The 22126-nt window shown below is 45.7% G+C and overlaps 1 protein-coding gene across 14 annotated transcripts in view; it reads right to left on the reverse strand.

Annotated features, from left to right (window-relative positions):
- The window catches only part of LOC139749073 (uncharacterized), a 298095-nt gene that overhangs the window by 174462 nt on the left and 101507 nt on the right, over positions 1–22126 (reverse strand). For 2 of the 14 annotated variants that reach the window (XM_071662568.1, XM_071662567.1), the window contains exon 1: positions 18868–18908. The exons of 11 other annotated variants lie outside the window; for them this stretch is intronic. The gene's annotated coding sequence lies outside the window, so the exon portion shown is untranslated. Of the gene's footprint in view, positions 1–18867; positions 18909–22126 lie in introns of those variants that run through there. One more of the 14 variants, XM_071662555.1, reaches the window with a different exon arrangement.

Genomic DNA, 22126 nt, shown 5'->3' on the forward strand with positions numbered 1-22126 from the left:
TCGAGAACACCTTGAATGTCCGGGATCCAACCCCACACACCACTCAAGCTGCCAGCAGCCACCAGACACACTACGGGATGCTCGGTGAAGAAATTCAAGAAGACACTGGATGAATATTTACAAAATGGTATCGACCAGACAGGTCGAGGTGGCTAGGTGGGCCTGGGCACCGCGGTTTACAACCTGGTCGACCATGGACCCACCTCATCCCCCCAACCAGCCTGGTTTCAGCCCCAAGCTGTCGGGGTAGAAGACGTCCGTCCAATACTTCAGGTACGTCCGGCCAGGTCATCCTACAGGTAAAGCCAGGTCACACAACAGGTCCAGGAAATCACCCCACAGGTCTAGCCGGGTCACCCTTCAAGTCTTGCTACACTACCACAACCACAGGTCGTGTAACATGATCTGATCAATGCCACAGGTCCAACCAGGTCAACACACGAGAGAGATCACACGACCAACACAGAACTACGGAAGCAAAACATTGATAGTCAACGGTGATTCTAAACCCGGAGGAGCACGTCCCTCACGCCTCACTCACGGTGCACCTACACCACCACAACCATACCTCTGTACCTCACGTCTCACTCACGATACACCTACACCACCACCACACCTCTGTGCCTCACGTCTCACTCACGGTGCACCTACACCACCACCACCACCACACCTCTGTACCTCACGTCTCACTCACGATACACCTACACCACCACCACACCTCTGTGCCTCACGTCTCACTCACGGTGCACCTACACCACCACCACCACCACCACCATCACACCTCTGTACCTCACGTCTCACTCACGGTACACCTACACCACCACCACCACACCTCTGTACCTCACGTCTCACTCACGGTACACCTACACCACCACCACCATCACCACACCTCTGTACCTCACGTCTCACTCACGATACACCACTAACAGCACACCACACACCTCAGTACCTCACGTCTCACTCACGGTACACCTACACCACCACCACCACCACCACACCTCTGTGCCTCACGTCTCACTCACGGTACACCTACACCACCACAATCACATCACACACCTCAGTACCTCACGTCTCACTCACGGTACACCCACTCCACCAACACCAACAACACCACACCGCACATCTCTGTACCTCACAATAAAAAAAGCCCATCAGGGATAAACAAGAGAAGAGGAAGAAACCGTAATTGCCAAGAGCCGTGTTAGTCCAAGCAGGCAGTCTCCTCGCCCAACACACACACCCTCCACTCTACTCAAGTGTTGCGTCTGAGTTTTAAAAAAAAACTTTCTTTGTCTACATAATACACAGAGGCAGGAGGTCTGTGGCAGTGTGGGTGAGAGGCACACGGCTGTGGGGTAGGGAAGCTGGGGGCACGTACTGTGGACTGTGCCACGATGGCGGGGCACTTGGGGTCCCCGCCCGTAATATAGGGCTGTGCTGTGGGGCGGAGGTGTAGGGCCGTGCGCTGTGGGGCGGGGGTATAGGGCTGTGCTGAGGGGCGATGCTAAGTGTTGGGGGTGTAGGGCTGTGCTGTGGGGCGGTGCAGAGGTGGGGGTGTAGGTCTACGCTGTGGGGCGGTGCAGAGAGGTGGGGGTGTAGGGCTGTGCTGTGGGGCGGTGCAGAGGTGGGGGTGTAGGGCTGAGCTGTGGGGCGGTGCAGTGAGGTGGGGTTGTAGGGCTGTGCTGTGGGGCGGTGCAGTGAGGTGGGGTTGTAGGGCTGTGCTGTGGGGCAGTGCAGTGAGGTGGGGGTGTAGGGCAGTGCTGTGGGGCGGTGCATTGAGGTGGGGGTGTAGGGCTGTGCTGTGGGGTGTGGAGTGCCCGCTGCATCCCGTCATCGTGAGACAAGGACACGTCACTCGGAGTCATCAGTGCCAGTCATTAAGGAACCAGCCACGACCCAGCAGCGGGAGGAAGGTGTGGACGACCTCCGGGTCGTCGGCCTAGCCCATCGTGGCCTCTCCATCTGCTCCAGTCATTCCTGCCCCCAGGGGGCCGCCAGTCACACACCCTGGGGGAGAGGGAATCCTCCGGTACACCATCCTTACTCAACATTAACACCTCGCGCATACATCAGTGCTGTACACACACACACACACACACACACACACACGCACACACACAGCCGCAAGTTACTGTGGGTGGCTGCATGACGGGTGGGGCGCATGACGGTTGATTGTATGACGAGTGGGTAGTTGTGTAAGACGTGGTCTAAATGGATAGTTGGCCGTGGTTAGTGCATGACGAGCAATCACCCGACCGGCAGTGCATGAGCAGGCGGCTGGCCAACTGGTAGTGCATGAAGGACGAGTGTCTAACGGACAGTGCCTAATCACACGTAGATGCATGACAGATGGTTGCCCCGACCAGATGTGCATGACAGGTGGCTTCCGTTCTCTCTTACCCACAACAGCTCGGTCTGCGACCAAGCCTCCTACGAGTGGGACTGGTTGGTCTACCAGGCTGGTCTGTGCTCGTTACCCACCCATGGTATCCTGTGTACGTCTGCCGGGCGCACGTTACACACTACTGGCCAAAAGCCACGTCATTTACCCCTCACGTTCCGTGGCAACATGCCTGGGCCTCACGAGGTCCAATTTGTACACACGGCCCGGGTCTGTCACTCCAGCGGGCAATTACCCTGTGTGCAGGTTTAAGCCACTCGCCCCTGCAGGATCCTCCCTGTGTGTACATTATTGTATCTCTCTTCCCGTCCAGCTTCGAACGGGAGCTCAGTGCTACAGGTTCCACTCTGCCACCAGGAAGTCCTACCATGTCCCAGGTTGGGTTGATCAGAGGGGGGCATCTCTGGCTGTCTGAGACACCGTCAGCCACTTCCCCGGGGCTGTGTGGTCATGTCAGGACGCAGTGGCAACCCAGGTCGGTAGGGCACGAGGCAGCTGGCTCTTTGGTACATGACCACCAGACGTCTCCACCCAGGGTACCCGAGGTCGCTAGATGGTCCGGCCGCAGCTGGGGGGCTAGACACACGCGAGGGGGCCACCACCTGCATCCTGCACGACCGTGTGGGCGGGTGGGTGGGTGGGTGAGCACACGGAAAGTAGGCGGGGCGCGGCAGGCAGAGTGGGCGGGTAGGGAGAAATTCAAGCCGGGAGGGACAGGACGGTTGAGTGGACAGGCAATATGGGGGCAGAAGAGGGTGGGAAACCTGGGCAGGCAGGTGGGAAGTGGGTGGGGTGGAGGAGAATGGATGGGGTAGGAGGGTGGAGTGAAGGAGAGGATGGGTGGCCAGACCGCAAGCGGGTGGAGTACTGGGTGGGTGAGGTGAGGTGGGTCGGGCAGGTAAGAGACTGGGAGGTATATATGCATGGCAACATCTGTTGCATTATAACTGCGTGAGACACATTAATGGTATTCTCAAGGGCGTTCCTGCCCCTGGCTTGTAGAACGTTGTGTTGTTGGCACGGTTGTGCCTCATGACCTGAGAGAGAGAGAGAGAGAGAGAGAGAGAGAGAGAGAGAGAGAGAGAGAGAGAGAGAGAGAGAGAGAGAGACCTCATACCTCCTGCCAGCTGGAGCTGTGTCGTATATCCCTGTAGTAAACCTTATCTTTTCATAATGGAGAGGCGGAGGGACATGACATGAGTTGGCCACTGCGACAAACTCAGTGGCCTGCCTCACGTGGCACCACTGAGACGCTCGCTACACCTAGCCCCACTGCTGTTGGCACGGTTACCTACCTGCCAACAACAGCCACACCTTCACGTCTGCCATCAGCGCTCCTCCTCCACTACACCACCACACCACTCCTGCGCCACCATTACCACTATCATCACCAACATCCACTGGGTAATTCCCTAGTGTCAGGATGCAGGGTCTTCCACGACGACATGACATGATATTCATTCTTGTTTGCCGCAAGATCGACGTATTTACTGCGTACTCCGACCCCTCTGTGGGAGGTGACAAAGAGGGGGATACAGTGTGTACAAACGGGTCCAGCTGGTGGGCCTCAGTCACTGACCGACATCACAGGTTACATAATGAGTGAACTGTTTACATGGACTGGGCAACAATGAATGAATTATGTTACACAGTAAGTAAGGTTAAGCAACGATGACTGGACTAAATAACAATGTACATGATAATGATTTACGTACAGAAGGTAAAGTTGTAATACTTTTCAAGGTATATAATAATAAATTACGTACAGGGGGTTAAAATTGTGATACTTTTCAAGGTATATAATAAAGAATTTCGTACAGGGGGTTAAAATTGTGATACTTTTCAAGGTATATAACAATGAATTACGTACAGAAGGTTAAAGTTGCAATACTTTTCAAGGTATATAATAATGAATTACGTACAGGAGGTAAAGTTGTGATACTTTTCAAGGTATATAATAATGAATTACGTACAGGAGGTAAAGTGGTACTTTTCAAGGTATATAATAATGAATTACGTACAGGGGGTTAAAGTTGATACTTTTCAAAGTATATAATAAATTAGGTACAAGAAGTTGTAACACTTTTCAAGGTATATAAATAAATGAATTACATTTCGAGGCTCTACGGAAGAAGACTAACATGGATGAACAGCTCAAACAAACCTTGTAAAGTTTAGTAGGAATCATGTCTGAACTCACTCGTGTACGAGTCAAATGCATAATGCTACAGGGAGTGGTGGTAGTGGTGGTGGTAAAGGTTTCATCTGGTGTGTTTAGTGTCCACGGGAGAGACATGCCAACACGAGTATCTAACAGTCTAGCCTGAGTCTGGCAAAAACATCAAGGTGTCTATTGATCCTGTATGTGGAACCATACATAATTTTCCAAAAGAAAGAACAGAGGGGCCAAGTGAGGATGTTCCCTCAAAGGCTCAGTCCTCTTTTCTTAACGCTACCTCGCTAACACGGGAAATGGCGAATAGTATGAAAAAAAAAAAAAAAAAAAATATATATATATATATATATATATATATATATATATATATATATATATATATATATATATATATAGTGCAGATGAACGCGCACTTTTATACTACCATACAAAATACACATTTCCAACAGCCAGGATCGAACCCGGGACCCTTATCTTAGTCAATTTTCTTTAAGGAACGATAAATAGGTTCAGTTTTCTAAATTATATCATCCATTGTACATTATATTCTTCTGAAGAATCTTATCATCGTATGATATAATATGAAATTTTGTATACTATATTCATATATATATATATATATATATATATATATATATATATATATATATATATATTTATTTTTTTTTTTTTTTTATACTACTCGCCATTTCCCGCCTAGCGAGGTAGCGCTAAGAACAGAGGACTGGGCCTTTGAGGGAATATCCTCACCTGGCCCCCTTCTCTGTTCCTTCTTTTGGAAAAAAAAAAAAAAAAAAAAAAAAAAAAAAACGAGAGGGGAGGATTTCCAGCCCCCCGCTCCCTTCCCTTTTAGTCGCCTTCTACGACACGCAGGGAATACGTGGGAAGTATTCTTTCTCCCCTATCCCCAGGGATAATATATATATATATATATATATATATATATATATATATATATATATATATATATATATATATATATATATATATATATATGTTACCCCTGGGGATAGGGGAGAAAGAATACTTCCCACGTATTCCATGCGTTTCGTAGAAGGCGACTAAAAGGGGAGGGAGCGGGGGGCCGGAAATCCTCCCATCTCTTTTTTAATTTTCCAGAAGGAACCGAGAAGGGGGTCAAGTGAGGATTTCCCTCAAAGGCTTTGTCATCTGTTTCTTAACGCTACTTCGCTGGCGCGGGAAATGGCGAGTAGTATAAAAGAAAATATATATATATATATATATATATATATATATATATATATATATATATATATATATTTTTTTTTTTTTTTTTCATACTATTCGCTATTTCCCGCGATAGCAAGGTAGCGTTAAGAACAGAGGACTGGGCCTTTGAGGGAATATCCTCACCTGGACCTCTTCTCTGTTCCTTCTTTTGGAAAATTAAAAAAAAAAAAAAAAAAAAAAAAAAAAAGTAGCGTTAAGAAACAGATGACAAAGCCTTTGAGGGAAATCCTCACTTGACCCCCTTCTCGGTTCCTTCTGGAAAATTAAAAAAGAGATGGGAGGATTTCCGGCCCCCCGCTCCCTCCCCTTTTAGTCGCCTTCTACGAAACGCATGGAATACGTGGGAAGTATTCTTTCTCCCCTATCCCCAGGGGTAATATATATATATATATATATATATATATATATATATATATATATATATATATATATATATATATATACATACATATATGGGGTTCTTCTTGCATGATAGTATGATGGCAATATGGATCAGCTTGTGTTCATTTCACTCTGACCTTCAAAAGATTTAGTTCACATTGAACGACATTAACTGTGATGGCTGCTCACACGTTGACCCAAGTTTTGGTCCAACACACACCAGTCGTGGTGTAAACAACCGCTGCTGCTGCTTCACAAGTCGCGTCATGCAGCAGGGGGAGTGCTGGGATGATGCTGGTGGCGTACAGCCAGGCGCCTGCCTGGCCCAGCTGTCCCACACCACCTCCTCATCACTGCTACCATCACAAACACTACCACAATTACCTACCAGTACCCCCATCATCACTGCTACCGTCACCAACACTACCACAATTACCTTACCAGTACCCCATCATCACTGCTACCATCACAAACACTACCACAATTACCTACCACTACCAAGACGACCGTGAGACTCTCATTAGCATGAAGAACACATCACAACCACGGCCAACAACAAACTCTCCAGGTGTTATGAATTCCCTCTCCGTGAGGCCGGAGCTCCGCGGGCATGACGAAGATAATGTTTTAACCAAACTTGCACTTAGTAAAGGTGATGTTGAAAACAAACACTGAACTGTCATTTAATAAGAAGCCTCAAAACTGTAATTAGAGAGAAATTAACAGACTCATTTGAAGCACGAAGACGAGTTCGGTTAAGGACAAGTAGACACAGTTTGCATCAAAATGTGTCAAGTAAAACATGGATGTATGTGGAGAACATGAGAAGATGACAGACCACAAGATGTTGTGCTTAATAGACTACGTCTAAGCTATAAGTACAATATGTGCTTTGATCTATCTGGAGATGATAATATGATAATCATGTGAACTGTACACTTTGTGGCCAGACATCTGAACACAAACTAAACAGAACACTGTGTCTTAGACTGTGAATAAACAGAGCTTTTAAGGGATCGATCTGAGCCACCCCAAGCAAGAAACGTCACAATCATAATGTTAATAACAAGGTAACTCAAATTCTAAGGTTGAATCCATGTTTCCACCACATTAGTCGGCCAGACTTGCCATATGAAAGATTACGTAACGTAATGATATCACATGAACCGCCTCTGTACGATCTCCGTGATGAACATCACAACCCACTGAGATCTGACAAAGACCCTCTGTGACCCCCTGTCATCCTTCTGCGCTACCGCTCACAGGATGAGCATGACGGAGGGTGGGCGGGTGCACGGTGTACTTGCCGGGGTTACCAGCACAAATCACAATCTCTCACACACCACCAACACAAGAGGCGGCCCCTGGCCTGCCTGGCCCACTAGCGCACCCTGTGGCTCCCTGAGCAGGTTGGTGTGGGCGGGGCGCACCGCACCCTGGGGGCCACAACGTCCGGCCTGGGGGAGGAGGGCACTGGTTAAGTTCGCTCTCTCCCCCTGCAGTCAGTCACGTGATCGTGCAGTGCTCAGAGCCACCAACGTACCGCCCATGAGTCCACATCTCCATCGATCCTCCCCCAAAAAAGGTGAAAATCGGCGAAAAACTGGGTAATGTTAACCAGGTCCGGGACACGTCCACGGTAGGTGCACATCAGGCGAGGACGTGAGGAGGAGGAGGAGGAGGAGGAGGAGGAGGAAGCGGCTGCTGCTGCTTCGTGGGGCAGCGAGGGTGTGTGTGTGTGTGTGTGTCGCCCCTACCAACCACCTGGCTGGTCTCAGGCTGAGTGGGGCGCCCCTGCCGTCTCAGCGTCGCGGCGGTGGGCAGGAAATATGTCTCAGTGTGTGTGTGTGTGTGTGTGTGTGTGTGTGTGTGTGTGTGTGTGTGTGTGTGTGTGGTGCGTTTCACATCCTCCTGTGAACCCCGGGGGCCAGCCAGCTCAGACGACCGGCAACCCCGGTCTGGCCCGCGTCAGCACCAGCCCCCGGGGCGGGACTCACCCGGACCAACCACACACACACACCAACCATTCATCAGTCGACCACATCAAAACAGGTCACTTGATAGATCGTCTGGGAATCCAGATACATCATCTACGAGAGAGGAAGACAACTCTGAGAGATGATAATGAACAAATCTGGGCCTATATACATCGCCTATATACATCTAGGTTAGTGTCTTCACCCACCAACACCACGATCCAGTCACTCGACCCCCTGACTCCAGCCGGCAGAAAGTGTCGTGAAATGTGATCTTAAACCCGCGTCACGGCGGACCCTCCTCCTCACCTGCCACAACCTGCCCTTCAAACTTGCTGCTGTTGAGGAGGAGGAGGAGGAGGAGGAGGAGGAGGAGGAGGAAGAGGAGGAGGAGGAGGAAGAGGAGGAGGAGGAAGAAGAGGAGGAGGAGGAACCCGGACCAGCTGTGGTGGATACGATTACCAACAGGGGCAGGGGCCACCTACGCCACGCTCGACATACATCAACGCCAGCTGAGATTGGATTGGATTATAAAATTAAGGCTTACAAGCCAAGCACTGGAGCTTCTAAGACTATTCAGCGCTCCATGCCAGCTGGGGAGGAGGGGCTACGCCACCCATCATGCCAGCTGGGTACAAAACAAAACAGCCATGAGACGCCAAAACCATCTGGGCGGAAGGGGAAAGCCAGCTGGGGGGGGGGAGAACTAATTACAGAATGAACTAAAATAACAAGATGATGAAGGTGTGGCCCCCTAAGCCTCATCTCATCACAGTTATGACGAGAGACACGACCAGGTGATGGAAAGCAGCGTCATACACACCTCCCTCCCTCCATCTTCCGTCATCTGTGTAACATTACCTGATCATTTCTCAGACATGGTGTTAACAAATACACAATCTGATCCCTTGATTTCGTTCCTTGTTTGTCCTCCTACAATCTACACAACATCAGTCACCTGTTGTGAATCAATTCTTGTGTTCATTTTCGTCGTACAACATACTCTTCCACCTCCGGTAACGATCCTTTATAACTACATACAACTCAACATATTCAACTGTTCTATTATTCAACTCAATATAACAAAATAACACTTGCCGCCATAACCAAATTTTTCTCCTCTGATGTGACAAAAAAAAAAAAAATCGGGAGTACAGAGGAGACCGCTCACAGGATGAGCTCGGGGTGAACAATAAAAATGAACTTGCCGGGGCTACCAGCACACATCATGTTGACCGTGAGAGAGAGAGAGAGAGAGAGAGAGAGAGAGAGAGAGAGAGAGAGAGAGAGAGAGAGAGAGAGAGAGAGAGAGGGGGGGGGAGGGGGGCAGGCCTGTCCTTCTGGCCGAGAGCCACCCGAGGGCGACCTACACCATGGGCTCTCCTCACCCCTCCATTACGACCTCATTACACACACACACACACACACACACACAACTGGGTTACGGAAGGGGGTTGTGTGTGTGTGTGTGTGTGTGTGTGTGTGTGTGTGTGTGTGTGTGTGTGTGTGTGTGTGTGTGTGTGTGTGAGAGAGAGAGAGAGAGAGAGAGAGAGAGAGAGAGAGAGGGGTGGCGGAGGCTTTCACTCCACCCAGTCGTCACCTGAGGGTGAGGGAGGGAGCGGGGGCATGTGGTGGTGACTCTACCCTGGGGGTTCACCCTCCCAACACCACCTCGGGGTCAGGACGGTTGGGGGGCACAAGGGAGGAAGCAGGGGGAGGTGGAGGGAGAGTGTGCTGAGCTCCACATCCACCCGGGGGGCTTGGGGAGGGTGGAGCGTACCTGATAGGGACTGGGGAGGTACGTATGTTATCACCCCCGTCACCTGTGGAGAAGGGAGGGGCGTCGCTCCACAGGTGCGAAGAGCCTTAACATCTGGTGTGTGTGTGCCAGGCGAGCGGAGGGCGACCACCCGTCAACCAGAATGAGAGAGAGAGAGAGAGAGAGAGAGAGAGAGAGAGAGAGAGAGAGAGAGAGAGTCAGCCCGCCCTACCTACCTCCACCTTACCCCTGGTTATTCATTAGCATAACCACGTCAAGCTACTGAACATGTGCACCGGCATGCAGTCCTGACCCGAGACCTGTGTCGCTTGTGTCATGGCCTGAGACGAGGACAACACACACACACACACACACACACACACACACACACACACACACACACACATTATATATATATTCCTTTTTCCTCTTCATTTATAGGTTTATTTCCCGCGTTCCCAAAGTAACGCCAATAACAGATAAGGAGAGGCCTCATTTGCTCACATCCAGTCCCTAGTTGTCATGTATAATGTATCGAAACCAGAAACCCAATACCCACAGAACTTTCTGTGGTTTCCCCCGACCGCTTCATGTGCCCACAGACAGCTGGTCGCCCCCCTGTATGTAATATTACATTGCTCCAATTCGCTCTATCCCATGCACAACTCACACCGTCCTGCGTGCTCAGGTTCAGATGACTCAACGCATCTTTCACTCTATCCTTCCATCTCGTCCACGGCGTTCCCCATCTTGTTTCCTCCCCTCTTTACACATAAACCCTCTTAGTCTCTCTACACTCATCCTCTCCATTACTCCAAACATTTCACACACCTTCTGCTGCTGTCTCAACCACACTCTTCTTATTACCACGATGTCTCTTTCACCCTGACATTTCTTGCTTCATCAAACCTCCTTGAACCACATATCGACCACAAGCATTTCCAAAAACACACATCCTCTTCCGTAACCATCCATTTAGGGCCCACGACTCGCATCCATACAACACCGTCAGAACTACCATACGATCAATCATAACCATCTTTGCCCTATACAGACGCTGATCTCTCCTCACATTCCTCAACACACAGAGAATCTTTACCCCTTCATTTTACCGGTAAATAATGAATAAGTCCCGGCGGACAATTAGAGCATTCAAAAATCGCCAACCTAATACAATCTAACCAACCTTAAAATAATCACGGCCAATCCATTCAGCATGATGAAAAAAATAACAGCTTTAGGTGAAGTACGTCTGAAATGTCTGCTCCTTCGTCGGTACTTCTTATTCAACTTTAGCCCACTTACCTGGGACCCTCCCTCGCCACCTCATCCATAAACATACACCTTCCCAGCGTCTGTCTCTGTATAATCTCAGAAGACCATTAAACCTTTACCGCCAAATACCCAGGTATGGGGGATGGGGGGGGGGTTAGTAGGAGCTCCACCGTGATACGTACACCACATACAGCAAAATATACCCCTATATGAGGGTGGCTGAACCATGAAACATGTATCAGCCATGGTCGTTGCATCATGAGACATACTTCAGTACAGCTGTTCGGTCAGATATACAAAAAAGGGAGTAAATGGATCGTAGTATACGTATTAAGTGGAACTGTACAGTCAGATATACAACAGTGAGAATAACTATACCAGAATATACACAATGAGGGAAACTGTATCGTCAGATATACAACAGTGAGAACAACTATACCAGAATATACACAATGAGGGAAACTGTACCGTCAGATATACAAAAGTGAGTAACTATACGAAAATATACACTCTAAGGGAAACCGTACCGCCAGACATAGTACCTTAACTATACCACAAGACAAAAAAGTGTTGGGATTCTGTACTATGATGAACAGCAGCGAGGACAGCTGTACCCTAAGGCAGACAATAATGTGGACTGCTGTACCGAGAGATAAACAAGCGCCGGACAGCTGTAACGCCGGATGTAAATGAGGTAAGGGGCAGGGGTACCACCTGTCATACAGACATGAGAGTACGTGTAAACTTAACACATATTCTCAAAAACGGTTACGAATATCAGTACAAATGCCAGGGGTAGACCATCCACTGCTAAACAAACCAAACCATTAGAATTAAACCAAATCTGCACGAGACCATCCGTTTATATATATACATCACAACACATCCCAAACTAAATTGAAGAGATACATCCATTTACCAACAACGCTTTCAGTGTAGCAGCTTCCAAATCCAAATCCCTTACATCTACCCATCCCATGGAAAAAAAAAAAAAACATAGCATTATACTTTGTAGCGCTCCCTCTCCATAAATGTGCCTCTTTACTACACATTCCATTACGGATTCATCGTTCATCCATCTAGCAGGAATATGCAACAAAACTAGCCATTACAGAGTTATCCTACTATCCACCCACCAGTGAAAGATTCTCTCTCTCTCTCTCTCTCTCTCTCTCTCTCTCTCTCTCTCTCTCTCTCTCTCTCTCTCTCTCTCTCTCCATAAGGAAATAAAATACTTTCTCTTCCTCTTCTTCAAACCGTCTACCACGCAAATCAACTCCCCAGTCCCCCACTAAGGACAGTGACTTCCGTCTATCTATCTCCTAGCGTCCGGTACCCTCCACCCCACTCGTGTGAAAATGTACATACACGCCCTCTATTCACATATAGCACTTTATATACATTTATCTACAAGGGAAACACCCTTTTTCCATAAACTGTTAAAAACCGATGCGTTTATCCACCTGAAAATATTTACAATACTATCCACATAACACACGAACAATGTGATATGCCTCTGTTTTACGGACACAGACACACACCAATATCAGAAACGCCAAGTTGGAGGATTTTCTTAAAGCAGGCGATTTCAGTGGACCGGACCGTGGCGACCGTCTCCGGCCAAATTCAAAGGTTCTTTTCAGTTCAGGACAAAATCCCGGAAAGAGTGGACCAAGGTCTACCCTTTTATATCATGTCGTACATAGGATCTGTAAGAGACACTTACACATACGTCGAGATGCACACACTGCAGGCAGAGGTCACCAAAAACTAGCGGTATGATAACGTGTCACCTCACAGCACCAATAAACATCAGGATGCTGCCTTAGGGAAGCTGCACGGCCCATATGCATTGTTGCTAACTTATAGCAGTAATTTCACTAGATTCATGCTCAAAAAGAGGTAAACAATATTTCTAAAAATACGACAGCGCATATATATATATATATATATATATATATATATATATATATATATATATATATATATATATATATAGCCAAAGGTCAAATTGCATTCACATTCAAATAACTAATATAAGTACTATGAGAGCAGACAAGAATCTTAATATTGCCCAAGTCAATGACGCCGAATGCACCAACGTTCGCTCTTAACTGTACAGCGAGTGGTCAACTGCGGGAGAGTTATGTTCCTTGGCGGAAGCGAGAGAGACAGCTGGTTGCGTAAGTCTCCCGTCCAAATGCAGGCGACTCAGCAGTCTATTTGTCCTTCCCTCAGTGTCGGCTTGCCAAGACATACCGGTGTTCGCACATAATACCGTTATATACGACATCGAACCGATACAGGAAAACAACTTATAGGAAATACTGTCCAAAAAAAACTATGTTTCAACGTGACCAACTTTGTAACTTCTGTTAATTTTCTAATTCAAAATCTCAAGAAAGAAATTGTCAAAACTCAGAGGACAAATTTCGATTCTGCCGTAGCCATCTTTACTGTTTAAGTTTGCAACACTAGCCTTCCCCGAGGTGGCGGACGTACTGATGTGGAAGTGTTATTATATATACAACACGCACATCATTCACATACACAAAATCTGTCTGATGCATGTCGTAATGGTGACCACTGGAAATGCCACCTGTAAAAAAAAAAAAAAAAAAATAGAATGGCTATATGCCACAGTAATTAACACACAAACGAGGAAACGCCACTCAGGTTTATATGAGTAAACGAAGTCTAACCTGGCTGCTGAAATGCTTCATCACGATAATATAGTTTTCCCCAGTAAAACTATTATACAATGTTCACAAAAGTGACCTTTTCTTTTCATTTCATATTGCTCTTTCACAGTGAGAAGAGCCCCAACTTAGGTACAATAATTCTATACCTATGACCTAAGAGCGTATGAGCTCCCGCTCCTCAACCTACCACGATCATATCCTAGTACATCACAGTAACAAGACACACATCCCCAGACCTACCACCACCACGACCCTGCCTGGACCTAAGCAACCTTTAGTCGTGTTTCCCAGACCGGAAACCGAGTCAGGCGGTCAACCCAGCAAGTCTTAACAGATTCATATCCTTCCGTATAATAACGAAGCCTATACCCCTACTGCTGACTTTACTTTCAGGACCTACGACATACATCGAAGTTTAAAACTATAATGATGACATGATTAACGTACTGGATATAAAAACTGTTCCGTGCATTTTAAACGATACGTGTTATTGACGAATATCGTAATTGGGGTATTCTTTCGTAACCTCTGATTTGATATGTGCCTGGTAACACAAGCAAGTCTTATCGCTAGGCCCATGATCTTCCTGTGAGCGGTAGCTCGAAAAGGATTGACGGAGGCCACATAGAGTCTTTGTCAGACCCCAGTGGGTTGAGACTCTTTACATAAACTGGTACAGAATTGTTTCATTACATAAGCTGCATTACATACACTCCATAGTATTTCCTAACTTAACGTAAACGTTAATGTTTATGTAAGAAAATCCCGATTGCGATGTCAGTACAATACCTCATAAGAGCATACAGTACACAAAACCTACCCCAAGATTAGTTCCGATGAAGGAGTTCCACACATGAAAATGAGTAAGGTAAAGAAAGGAAATTATATCTCAGCGCGGCTCTCCCTGTGGTGTTTACACCCAACACCGCATGACAGACGCCGCTATGAGTCAGACTGAGAAGCCTAGTCATTATTGCACAAACATAACCGAAATAGATTACCGGAACGTTGTAATACCATTATATTTCAGGGAATCTACGATGTGTGTGTGTGTGTGTGTGTGTGTGTATTTCCAGGCGGGAGGTAAGATCAGGCCCAGTGTCCCTGCGCCCTGTACCGTGGCCGGTGGACGTGAAGTAAGTTGAGCCTGGCTCTTCCCGCCGACACCCACCCCAGTGGTGACAACCTGTTACAGCGGCTCTCCCTCCCGCCCTCACCGTCACGCTGTATAGCGCCGTGCACCTGCAGCGCCAACATACGTACCCAGACGGCTTCATCCCTTTCCTTACAGAATAAATGCGACTATTTTTTCTTCTTAGAGACACATAACGGTATCTACAACATAACATCATCTAGTTTTCAAGTGAGGCAGCAACATACAAATGTGTGATGAAAATAATGTAATCATATGTTTAGAATATCAAACAAAAAATGAAAAATACGGATCGGCATTTCATAAACACAATAATTTATCACTTTTTATCACGATCAACGCACACACATACACACACTTGTTTTATGAAAATGTGCATTGCAATATATATATATATATATATATATATATATATATATATATATATATATATATATATATATATTTTTTTTATACTTTGTCGCTGTCTCCCGCGTTTGCGAGGTAGCGCAAGGAAACAGACGAAAGAAATGGCCCAACCCCCCCCCCATACACATGTACATACACACGTCCACACACGCAAATATACATACCTACACAGCTTTCCATGGTTTACCCCAGACGCTTCACATGCCTTGATTCACTCCACTGACAGCACGTCAACCCCTGTATACCACATCACTCCAATTCACTCTATTCCTTGCCCTCCTTTCACCCTCCTGCATGTTCAGGCCCCGATCACACAAAATCTTTTTCACTCCATCTTTCCACCTCCAATTTGGTCTCCCTCTTCTCCTCGTTCCCTCCACCTCCGACACATATATCCTCTTGGTCAATCTTTCCTCACTCATTCTCTCCATGTGCCCAAACCATTTCAAAACACCCTCTTCTGCTCTCTCAACCACGCTCTTTTTATTTCCACACATCTCTCTTACCCTTACGTTACTTACTCGATCAAACCACCTCACACCACACATTGTCCTCAAACATCTCATTTCCAGCACATCCATCCTCCTGCGCACAACTCTATCCATAGCCCACGCCTCGCAACCATACAACATTGTTGGAACCACTATTCCTTCAAACATACCCATTTTTGCTTTCCGAGATAATGTTCTCGACTTCCATACATTTATACGCACACTTGATCGCCGTTTCCCCAGGTAGCGCCAGAAAACAGACGAAAGGCGACATCCGTTCTCATCCATAGGTGTATTGTGTAATGTACAGACACCACAGCTCCCTTATCCATATCCAGGCCCTACAGACCTTTTCATGGTTTGCCCCGGACGCTTAACATGCCCTGGATGAGTCCACTGATAGCACGTCAACCCCTGTCTACCACAACGTTCCAATTTACTCCGTCCCGTGCAACCCTTACAACCTCCTCCATGTTCAGGCCCAGACTGCCCAATATCTTTTTCACTCCATCCTTCCATCTCCAACTTGGTTATCATGTTCTTGTTCCTTCCACTTCAGACACATCCTCTTTGCCTTCCTTTCCACACTCATAACTCTCCATATTTCCAAACCATTTCAGCACGTCCTCTTTCTGCTCTCTCTGCCACACATTTGTCTTAACCTTTCATCACTCACTTTTGATCAAACCACCTTACACCACAGTGTCCTCAAAAATTTAATTTCCAACACATCCATCCTCCTTTGTACAGTCTTATCAAAAGCCCATGTCTTGCATCCACCTAATATTGTTGGGACAACTATTCCTTCACACGTATATATTTTTGCCTTTCCAAATATCGTTCTCTCTTTTCACACACTCAGCGCACGCAGAACTTTCGCCCCCTCACCCACCCTATGACTCACTTTCGATTCCATGGTTCCATTCGCTGCCATGTCCATACCCAAATATCTTCCAAAACACTTCAATTCCTCCGATTTTTCCCCATTCAAAGTCACACCCAATCTAACCTGTCCCTCAACCTTGATGAACCTAATAACCTTGTTTTTATTCACATTCGTTCCTAACTTTCTCCTTTCACACTCGCTCCCAAACTCAGTCACAAACTTGTTTTTTTTTACTAGAATCAGCCACCAGCGCTGTATAATCTGCAAACAACAACTGACTCACTTCCTAGGCTCTCTCATTCCTCACAGAGTGCATGCTCGCCCCTTTCGCCAGGACTTTCACGTTTAACCTTCCTCAACACCCCATCCATAAACAAACTGAACCATGGTGACATCACATCCCTGCCGCAGATCAATCTTCACCTGAAACAATTCACTCTTCTCTCTTCCTACTTGTACACATGTCTTACACCCTTAATAAAAACTTTTCTGCTGCTGGGAGCTCACCTCCCACACCGTATATTCTTATAGCCTTCCAAAAAGCATCTTAATCCACCCTGTCATATGCTTTCTTCAGGACAATGATGCCACAAACAAATCTACGTTTTTTGCATATTACTCACACATTCTTTAAAGCAAACACCTGATCCACACATCCTGTAACACGTCTGAAACCACACTGCTCCCTCCCAAACTGATGCTCTGTTTATGCCTTCAACCTCTCAATCAAAACCCTACCATACAAATTGCCTAATGTATTCAACAAACTTATGCCTCTGTAGTTTGAACACCACCTTTATCCCCTTCGCCTTTAACTTCTATGAGACACATGTAATCAAAACATATAACCATAATTATGTCTCGAATAACTCGCAACAGTTTCGCGGGGAGAAATTCAAAACCTCATAATACACCCCTTCACGGGGAAGAGTATATTGGAATGATGTGGTACACAGGTGTCTACGTGCTGTCAACGACTGAGCCAGGGCATGTGAAGTGTCCGGAATAAACTATGGAAAAGTCTATGGGGCCTGGATGTGGACAGGAAGCTGTGGTCTCGGTACATTACACATGACAGGTAGATAAAGTATGTGAACCAATGCAGCACTTCGTCTGTTCTTGGCGTTACCTCGCTAATGGGGTTAACGGGGATCAAGCGTGTGTGTGTGTGTGTGTGTGTGTGTGTGTGTGTGTGTGTGTGTGTGTGTGTTGTCCCTGGGGATAGGGGAGAAAGAATACTTCCCTCGTATTCCCTGCGTGTCGTAGAAGGCGATTATAAGGGGAGGGAGCGGGGGAGGCTGGAAATCGTCTCCTCGCGATTTCAATTTTCCAAGAGAAAACAGAGAAGGGGGCTAAGTGAGGATATTAGCTCTACGGCTAAGTCCTAGAAGCCGCCAGCAAATGGTGATAACAAATAAGGAGTCATCCTCGGTAAGCCTGCTTGTCAGTACACATTAAGTCGAGAAGTAATGAGATGACACTATACTACTCCTGTTTATCCAGTGGCGATGATACAGCTTCGCTGAAAGCGACAACTCCCAACGTAACCACGTGAAGGCGGAGTCCGGTAACACCCTTTATGTTTACCATATATATATATATATATATATATATATATATATATATATATATATATATATATATATGTATATATATATATATATATTCCCACAGAATGAAATGAAAAAGAAAAAAATATATAGTTTCCACTCATGTGTAATTACAGAGATGTCGACTGTTATTACTGCACTGCCTAACACGGGGCCACTGTTGAACTTAAGGAGATAATCGGCGGTCCTCGTCAAGGCATCAGTGCCATGAGAGACGCTCTCATTCATGGATAATCCACGACAACTTTTCACTGCACTGTACAATATTGCTCCACTGTCAAAAGTCACAGTTTCTCGAGTCTTCACAGCCAATGGTAACAGAAGCGTTGGCTTACTGATATAAATCCTCACACACAGTTTAACATGGTATAAAAACCACTCTCAAAATATAAACACACCGCACGACCATTTCCCCAGCCCCTCACGTGAATACCACACTGAACTAACTGCTATGGTGACTGCCGGCGCGCCAGCCCAACCTCCCAACATTTCGTACAGGATGTCTGGCAGGATGTTCGCTGTTTTTCTCCCATGATTTCATAGATATGGGCAAACCAAACGTGGTACACAAACACACAAAACAAACACACATTCACACACACACTTCTGATTTCAATGTCATCTGTTCTGCCAGGAGTCTTAACATGACAGAAAATCAGACAGGAAGACATTAATCACTAGGGTATGTATGGGTGGATTCGCTAAACTTGGTTGTTTGAAAGATGAAAACACGTGCGGTGTGTTTGTTTGTGTGTCAGTGTTACACATGCATGAAAAAGAAGGAGGAACATGGAGAGATACTACGAAGATAGGCGAGAAGTGTGAAAGGAAGGAGAGTGAGCAGATGGAGCAACAGAAGGACGGAGGAGAAATTTTACAAATTAATAAGTGGACAGAGAAAATAATTAAACAATACCATAAATTTATCCACACAATGTCACTTAAAATGACAAACAAAGACAGGAAGACTCAGGAGGGAGTGTTGAGGTCGAAAAAGATATACAGCACATGAGGAGCTATATGCCACACGCCAAGGTTAAACTATGCACAAGTAAGGGTATATCAGCCTCAGTAATAACACTATGGGATATGGGAAGCGACCCTGGGAAGCAAAGACAGATACGCATCAGCAACTACAAAATTTACCAGATATAAGGTGTACCTAAACGACCCTGATGAAATTCGTTATGTGGACTCAAAGGCGTAAGATCCGCTGGATAGGCCGCTGTGTGTATGAAGTTTCAGTGTTAAAGCAGTGGAAGAGAGCAACACTGTCGTACGTTTTCTTTAAGAAAGGGGATAAGGGAAATGAAAAGTATATATATATATATATATATATATATATATATATATATATATATATATATATATATATATATATATATATTCCCTCTAAGGCCCAGTCCTCTGTTCTTAACGCTACCTTGCAAACGCGGGAAATGGCGAATAGTATGAAAAAAAAAATATATATACCAATATGTGATACGGACACCCTACAATGGAAATGGAAGAGAAATGAAAAATAAGTAACCATATGAAAATTCAGGGGGGAACAGATGTTGATATCTGGAGTACATGAGTACACTCGACGTTATCATGCACAAGTAAAAATAGAAATGCAAACAAGAGGAGGAATACGCATTTAATAGATCAAATGTTAGTTCAGGCGGAAGGAGACAAACCACATGTAAGAATCATCAGTTTCTCACCAGAATGAGTTACATTCAACCAGTGGTGTTCTTCAAGGCTCGGTGTTGGAGCTACTATCATATGTGATCTATGTACATGACTTGCGAGAGATCTTCCATCACATCTCAGTACAGCTACTAATTTAACTACAGTCATAAGAATAATGTGTGTTCAGGGCAATGAAACTATATATAAATAAAAATACAACTTTCAGCTTTGGTTAAATATAAGGTTAATGAAGTTGAATCCCACAATATATATAAAGCAATGTAGATAGGACATTGCTAAAATAAGTTCTGGTTATGTATATTTCAATTTGGCTTTCGCGGATGATGAAAATATCTTTCAAAACAACTTATCTATATATCTGAGGGCATTTTGAGAATGAGCAATGTATAATTCAACCCCAAAACAATTTTCCGAAAGTGCTCTGACTTGAGGCTGGACTCTGTTTCCACCCGCAAGTTCCTCTCACACTGAGCCCCGTGGCTGTATCCGGCATAATGACTATCATCTTGCAGGGCACAATTACGGCACTCAACGTTGTGAATGGGAATTGTGGTCTGACACAGTGCCTAGCCTGTCGCCACAACACATTATGAAAATTGTTTGAGGGAGGTAAATTATATACTGGTCAGTGTCATACCTACCCCGAGGTACATGGACAAACTGCTTGAAATTTACATTCGTCATATATAAGACCCTAAGCAGAGTATCAATGAAAATATCTTAGCAAAATGGCAAAATAACTTTCTGAAGTGTATATGGAAGGCGTTGAAGATCACACGTAGATATGGTGACTCCATTTGAGGACGAAATGTCCAGACACAGGCGAGAAGATCGTACCTGAAGTAAGGAAGATGAGCAACACCAGCCACACACGAGACTGCAACACTCACATTAATGAATCAATATGACAACGTCAGCAAGTCGCCTCCCCAAGATAAGCAGGAGTAGACAAAAACAAGACAAGAGTATACAGAAGAAACAGGTCAAAAATAATACAGAAAAAATACTGCTTGGAACAGAGCAAACAATCTGTACTCTTAACAAGTTTATGAAAGAAAAATAAACGGAGCCTCATGGATGTGATAGATCCGGTGCGCAAAACAATTGTAATCACACACACACACACACACACAACGGACCCAGAACTCGGTAACTGGTGTTTGAGACTGTCACTCCTCAGCTAGTCCATCATCAAATTCATGGTCACAATGATTACCAAGTGTAGACCTTCGAGCCTGCACGTCTGCAATGAGCAGCTGGAATCAAAACGGTTTCCTCATGAATATTTCCGAGGGGCGGCGTCCACGATGTGATTTATATCCCCTGGCAACACAGTGAAAGTCTTCGGTCTTGAATGCTTACGCTTTCTAATACGTTTTGTGCATTACACATGAAACTTGGAGAGTGGATGTCGACTTGTGAGGCCGTTCTTTGTTCCTGGCGCTACCTCGCTAAGCAGGAAACGGAAAACAATATATATCCTTCCCTCTCGTTTTTTTTTTTTTTTAACTTTCCAAAAGAAGGAACAGAAAAGGGGGCCAGGTGAGGATATTCCCTCAAAGGCCCAGTCCTCTGTTCTTAACGCGAACGCTACCTAGCTAACGCAGGAAATGGCGAATAGTATGAAAGATATATATATATATATATATATATATATATATATATATATATATATATATATATATATATATATATATATATATATATATCACCGCATTTTCATATAGCTGTGCAACACACGTTGCCCTGTAACAATTAGTTCAAGACACGAGAATCCATGTGGCACAGCTCCAATTTGCCACAACTGGTCACGGCTTCCATATACTGTAATCCTGCAGAAAGGCCTAACTCATTGGATACTGTGTCATACGTCCGGCAGCGGGTTCGAGGCCGCCAGACGACCTACAGAAATGGTGCTGCAAGATGACCACTACCAAATTTTAATCGTGGATATATAAT

The sequence above is a fragment of the Panulirus ornatus genome, chromosome 6 (genome assembly GCF_036320965.1).
Source record: "Panulirus ornatus isolate Po-2019 chromosome 6, ASM3632096v1, whole genome shotgun sequence".
Classification (NCBI taxonomy): Eukaryota; Metazoa; Arthropoda; class Malacostraca; order Decapoda; family Palinuridae; genus Panulirus; species Panulirus ornatus.